Here is a 6,932-nt window from a genome sequence, read left to right on the forward strand (position 1 = left end):
GCACTGCCTGCACTCACTGCACTGCATCCTCAGTGGTGCCAGTGCACTCTCTGGACTCACTGCACTGCATCTTCAGTGGTGCCAGTGCAGTCTCTGGAGTCACTGCAGTACATCCCCGGTGGTTCCAGTGCACTCTCTGGACTCACTGCACTGCATCCCCAGTGGTGCCAGTGCACTCTCTGGACTCACTGCACTGCATCCCCAGTGGTGCCAGTGCACTCTCTGGACTCACTGCACTGCATCCCCAGTGGTGCCAGTGCACTCTCTGGATTCACTGCAGTGCATCCCCAGTGGTGCCAGTGCACTCTCTGGACTCACTGCAGTGCATCCCCAGTGGTGCCAGTGCACTCTCTGGACTCATTGCACTGCATCCCCAGTGGTGCCAGTGCACTCTCTGGACTCACTGCAGTGCATCCCTAGTGGTGCCAGTGCACTCTCTGGACTCACTGCACTGCATCCCCAGTGGTGCCAGTGCACTCTCTGGACTCACTGCCCTGCATCCCCAAGGTGCCAGTGCACTCTCTGGACTCACTGCAGTGCATCCCCAGTGGTGCCAGTGCACTCTCTGGACTCACTGCACTGCATCCCCAGTGGTGCCAGTGCACTCTCTGGACTCACTGCACTGCATCCCCAGTGGTGCCAGTGCACTCTCTGGACTCACTGCAGTGCATCTAGAGTGGTGCCAGTGCAGTCTCTGGACTCACTGCAGTGCATCCCCAGTGGTGCCAGTGCACTCTCTGGACTCACTGCACTGCATCCCCAGTGGTGCCAGTGCACTCTCTGGACTCACTGCACTGCATCCCCAGTGGTGCCAGTGCACTCTCTGGACTCACTGCACTGCATCCCAAGTGGTGACAGTGCACTCTCTGGACTCACTGCACGGCACCCCAGGTGGTGCCAGTGCACTCTCTGGACTCACTGCAGTGCATCTCCAGTGGTGCCAGTGCACTCTCTGGACTCACTGCACTGCATCCCCAGTGGTGCCAGTGCACTCTCTGGAGTTACTGCTCTGCATCCAGAGTGGTGACAGTGCACTCTGTGGACTCACTGCACTGCATCCCCAGTGGTGCCAGTGCACTCTCTGGACTCACTGCAGTGCATTCCGAGGAGTGCCAGTGCACTCTCTGGACTCACTGCAATGCATCCCTAGTGTTGCCAGTGCACTCTCTGGACTCACTGCACTGCATCCCCAGTGGTGCCAGTGTACTCTCTGGACTCAATGCACTGCATTCCCAAGGTGCCAGTGTACTCTCTGGACTCAATGCACTGCATCCCCAGTGGTGCCTGTGCACTCTCTGGACTCAATGCAGTGCATTCCGAGGAGTGCCAGTGTACTCTCTGGACTCACTGCACTGCATTCCCAAGGTGCCAGTGCACTCTCTGGATTCACTGCACTGCATCCCCAGTGGTGCAAGTGCACTCTCTGGACTCACTGCAGTGCATCCCCAGTGGTGCCAGTGCACTCTCTGGACTCATTGCACTGCATCCCCAGTGGTGCCAGTGCACTCTCTGGACTCACTGCAGTGCATCCCTAGTGGTGCCAGTGCACTCTCTGGACTCACTGCACTGCATCCCCAGTGGTGCCAGTGCACTCTCTGGACTCACTGCCCTGCATCCCCAAGGTGCCAGTGCACTCTCTGGACTCACTGCAGTGCATCCCCAGTGGTGCCAGTGCACTCTCTGGACTCACTGCAGTGCATCTAGAGTGGTGCCAGTGCAGTCTCTGGACTCACTGCAGTGCATCCCCAGTGGTGCCAGTGCACTCTCTGGACTCACTGCACTGCATCCCCAGTGGTGCCAGTGCACTCTCTGGACTCACTGCAGTGCATCCCCTGTGGTGCCAGTGCACTCTCTGGAGTTACTGCTCTGCATCCAGAGTGGTGACAGTGCACTCTGTGGACTCACTACAGTGCATCCCCAGTGGTGCCAGTGCAGTCTCTGGACTCACTGCAGTGCATCCCCAGTGGTGCCAGTGCACTCTCTGGACTCACTGCAGTGCATCCCCAGTGGTGCCAGTGCACTCTCTGGAGTCACTGCAGTGCATCGCCAGTGGTGCGAGTGCACTCTCTGCACTCAATGCAATGCATCCCTAATGTTGCCAGTGCACTCTCTGGATTCACTGCACTGCATCCCGAGTGGTGCCAGTGCACTCTCTGGACTCACTGCACTGCATCCCCAGTTGTGCCAGTGCACTCTCTGGACTCACGGCAGTGCATCCCCAGTGGTGCCAGTGCACTCTCTGGACTCACTGCACTGCATCCCCAGTGGTTCCAGTGCACTCTCTGGACTCACTGCAGTGCATCCCCAGTGGTGCCAGTGCACTCTCTGGAGTCACTGCAGTGCATCGCCAGTGGTGCGAGTGCACTCTCTGCACTCAATGCAATGCATCCCTAATGTTGCCAGTGCACTCTCCGGATTCACTGCACTGCATCCCGAGTGGTGCCAGTGCACTCTCTGGACTCACTGCACTGCATCCCCAGTGGTGCCAGTGCACTCTCTGGACTCACTGCACTGCATCCCCAGTGGTGACAGTGCACTCTCTGGACTCACTGCACGGCACCCCAGGTGGTGCCAGTGCACTCTCTGGACTCACTGCAGTGCATCCCCAGTGGTGCCAGTGCACTCTCTGGACTCACTGCACTGCATCCCCAGTGGTGCCAGTGCACTCTCTGGAGTTACTGCTCTGAATCCAGAGTGGTGACAGTGCACTCTGTGGACTCACTGCACTGCATCCCCAGTGGTGCCAGTGCACTCTCTGGACTCACTGCACTGCACTGAGTGCAGTGGCACCACTAGGGATGCACTGCAGTGAGTCCAGAGAGTGCACTGGCACCACTGGTGATGCAGTGCAGTGAGTCCAGAGAGTGCACTGGCACCACTGGGGATGCAGTGCAGTGAGTCCACAGAGTGCACTGGCACCACTGGGGATGCAGTGCAGTGAGTCCAGAGAGTGCACTGGCACCTTGGGAATGCAGTGCAGTGAGTCCAGAGAGTGCACTGGCAACACTAGGGATGCATTGCAGTGAGTCCAGAGAGTGCACTGGCACTCCTCGGAATGCACTGCAGTGAGTCCAGAGAGTGCACAGGCACCATTGGGGATGCAGTGCAGTGAGTCCAGAGAGTGCACTGGCACCTTGGGAATGCAGTGCATTGAGTCCAGAGAGTGCACAGGCACCACTGGGGATGCAGTGCATTGAGTCCAGAGAGTGCACAGGCACCACTGGGGATGCAGTGCATTGAGTCCAGAGAGTACACTGGCACCACTGGGGATGCACTGCAGTGAGTCCAGAAAGTGCACTGGCACCTGTGGGGATGCAGTGCATTGACTCCAGAGAGTGCACTGGCACCACTGGGGATGCAGTGCAGTGAGTCCAGAGAGTGCACTGGCACCTTGGGAATGCAGTGCATTGAGTCCAGAGAGTGCACAGGCACCACTGGGGATGCAGTGCATTGAGTCCAGAGAGTACACTGACACCACTGGGGATGCACTGCAGTGAGTCCAGAGAGTGCACTGGCACCACTGGGGATGCACTGCCGTGAGTCCAGAGAGTGCACTGGCACCACTGGTAATGCAGTGCAGTGAGTCCAGAGAGTGCACTGGCACCACTGGGGATGCAGTGCAGTGAGTCCAGAGAGTGCACTGGCACCACTGGGGATGCAGTGCAGTGAGTCCAGAGAGTGCACTGGCACCTTGGGAATGCAGTGCAGTGAGTCCAGAGAGTGCACTGGCAACACTAGGGATGCATTGCAGTGAGTCCAGAGAGTGCACTGGCACTCCTCGGAATGCACTGCATTGAGTCCAGAGAGTGCACAGGCACCACTGGGGATGCAGTGCATTGAGTCCAGAGAGTACACTGGCACCTTGGGAATGCAGTGCATTGAGTCCAGAGAGTGCACAGGCACCACTGGGGATGCAGTGCATTGAGTCCAGAGAGTGCACAGGCACCACTGGGGATGCAGTGCATTGAGTCCAGAGAGTACACTGGCACCACTGGGGATGCACTGCAGTGAGACCAGAGAGTGCACTGGCACCACTGGGGATGCAGTGCAGTGAGTCCAGAGAGTGCACTGCCGCCACAGGGGATGCACTGCAGTGACTCCAGAGAGTGCACTGGCACCACTGGGATGCAGTGCAGTGAGTCCAGAGAGTGCACTGGCACCTTGGGGATGCAGTGCAGTGAGTCCAGAGAGTGCACTGGCACCACTGGGGATGCAGTGCAGTGAGTCCAGAGAGTGCACTGGCACCACTGGGGATGCACTGCAATGACTCCAGAGAGTGCACTGGCACCACTGGGTATGCAATGCAGTGAATCCAGAGAGTGCACTGGCACCTTGGGAATGCAGTGCAGTGAGTCCAGAGAGTGCACTGGCACCACTGGGGATGCAGTGCAGTGAGTCCAGAGAGTGCACTGGCACCACTGGGGATGCACTGCAGTGAGTCCAGAGAATGCACTGGCAACACTGGGGATGCACTGCAGTGAGTCCAGAGAGTGCACTGGCACCACTGGGGATGCACTGCAGTGAGTCCAGAGAGTGCACTGGCACCACTGGGGATGCAGTGCAGTGAATCCAGAGAGTGTACTGCCACCACAGGGGATGCACTGCAGTGAGTCCAGAGAATGCACTGGCAACACTGGGGATGCACTGCAGTGAGTCCAGGGAGTGCACTGGCACCACTGGGATGCAGTGCAGTGAGTCCAGAGAGTGCACTGGCACCACTGGGGATGCAGTGCATTGAGTTCAGAGAGTGCACTGGCACCACTGGGGATGCAGTGCAGTGAGTCCAGAGACTGCACTGGCACCACTCTAGATGCACTGCAGTGAATCCAGAGAGTGCACTGGCACCACTGGGGATGCACTGCAGTGAGTCCAGAGAGTGCACTGGCACCACTGGCGATGCACTGCAGTGAGTCCAGAGAGTGCACTGGCACCACTGGGGATGCAGTGCAGTAATCCAGAGATTGCACTGGCACCACTGGGGATGCACTGCAGTGAGTCCAGAGAGTGCACTGGCACCACTGGGGATGCAGTGCAGTGAATCCAGAGAGTGCACTGGCAACACTGGGGATGCAGTGCAGTGAGTCCAGAGAGTGCACTGGCACCACTGGGGATGCACTGCAGTGAGTCCAGAGAGTGCACTGGCACCACTGGGGATGCAGTGCAGTGAATCCAGAGAGAGTACTGGCAACACTGGGGATGCAGTGCAGTGAGTCCAGAGAGTGCACTGTCACCACTGGGGATGCACTGCAGTGAGTCCAGAGAGTGCACTGGCACCACTGGGGATGCAGTGCAGTGAATCCAGAGAGTGTACTGCCACCACAGGGGATGCACTGCAGTGACTCCAGAGAGTGCACTGGCACCACTGGGGATGCAGTGCAGTGAGTCCAGAGAGTGCACTGGCACCACTGGGGATGCAGTGCAGTGAGTCCAGAGAGTGCACTGGCACCACTGGGCATGCAGTGCAGTGAGCCCAGAGAGTGCACTGGTACCACTGGGGATGCACTGCAGTGAGTCCAGAGAGTGCACTGGCACCACAGGGGATGCAGTGCAGTGAGCCCATAGAGTGCACTGGCACCACTGGGGATGCAGTGCAGTGAGTCCAGAGACTGCACTGGCACCACTGGGGATGCAGTGCAGTGAGTCCAGAGAGTGCACTGGCAACACTGGGGATGCAGTGCATTGAATCCAGAGAGTGCACTGGCACCACTGGGGTTGCAGTGCAGTGAGTCCAGAGAGTGCCCTGGCACCACTGGGGATTCAGTGCAATGAATCCAGAGAGTGCACTGGCACCTCTGGGGATGCAGTGCAGTGAGTACAGAGAGTGCACTGGCACCACTGGGGATGCAGTGCAGTGAGTCCAGAGAGTGCACTGGCACCACTGGGGATGCAGTGCATTGAATCCAGAGAGTGCACTGGCACCACTGGGGATGCACTGCAGTGACTCCAGAGAGTGCACTGGCACGACTGCGGATGCAGTGCAGTGAATCCAGAGAGTGCACTGGCACCACTGAGGATGCACTGCAGTGAGTCCAGAGAGTGCACTAGCACCACTGGGGATGCAGCGCAGTGACTCCAGAGAGTGCACTGGCACCACTTCGGATGCAATGCAGTGAGTCCAGAGAGTGCACTGGCACCACTGGGGATGCAGTGCAGTGAGTCCAGAGGGTTCACTGGCACCACTTGGGATGCAGTGCAGTGAGTCCACAGAGTGCACTGGCACCACTGGGGATGCAGTGCAGTGAGTCCAGAGAGTGCACTGGCACCACTGGGGATGCAGTGCAGTGAGTCCAGAGAGTGCACTGGCACCACTGGGGATGAACTGCAGTGAGTCCAGAGAGTCCACTGGCACCACTGGGGATGCAGTGCAGTGAGTCCATAGAGTGCACTGGCACCACTGGGGATGCAGTACAGTGAGTCCAGAGAGTGCACTGGCACGACTGGGGATGCACTGCAGTGAGTCCAGAGAGTGCACTGGCACCACTGGGGATGCAGTGCAGTGAGTCCAGAGAGTGCACTGGCACCACTGGGGATGCAGTGCAGTGAGTCCAGTGAGTGCACTGGCACCACTGGGGATGCATTGCATTGAGTCCAGAGAGTGCACTGGCACCACTGGCGATGCACTGCAGTGAGTCCAGAGAGTGCACTGGCACCACTGGGGATGCAGTGCAATGAATCCAGAGAGTGCACTGGCACCACTTCGGATGCACTGCAGTGAGTCCAGAGAGTGCACTGGCACCACTGGGGATGCAGTGCAGTGAGTCCAGAGGGTTCACTGGCACCACTGGGGATGCACTGCAGTGAGTCCAGAGAGTGCACTGGCACCACTGGGGATTCAGTGCAGTGAGTCCAGAGAGGGCAGTGGCACCACTGGGGATGCACTGCAGTGAGTCCAGAGATTGCACTGGCACCACTGGGGATGCAGTGCAGTGAAT

This window comes from Anser anser, assembly GCF_964211835.1.
Source record: "Anser anser genome assembly, contig: HAP1_SCAFFOLD_281, whole genome shotgun sequence".
In the NCBI taxonomy this organism is placed as follows: domain Eukaryota; kingdom Metazoa; phylum Chordata; class Aves; order Anseriformes; family Anatidae; genus Anser; species Anser anser.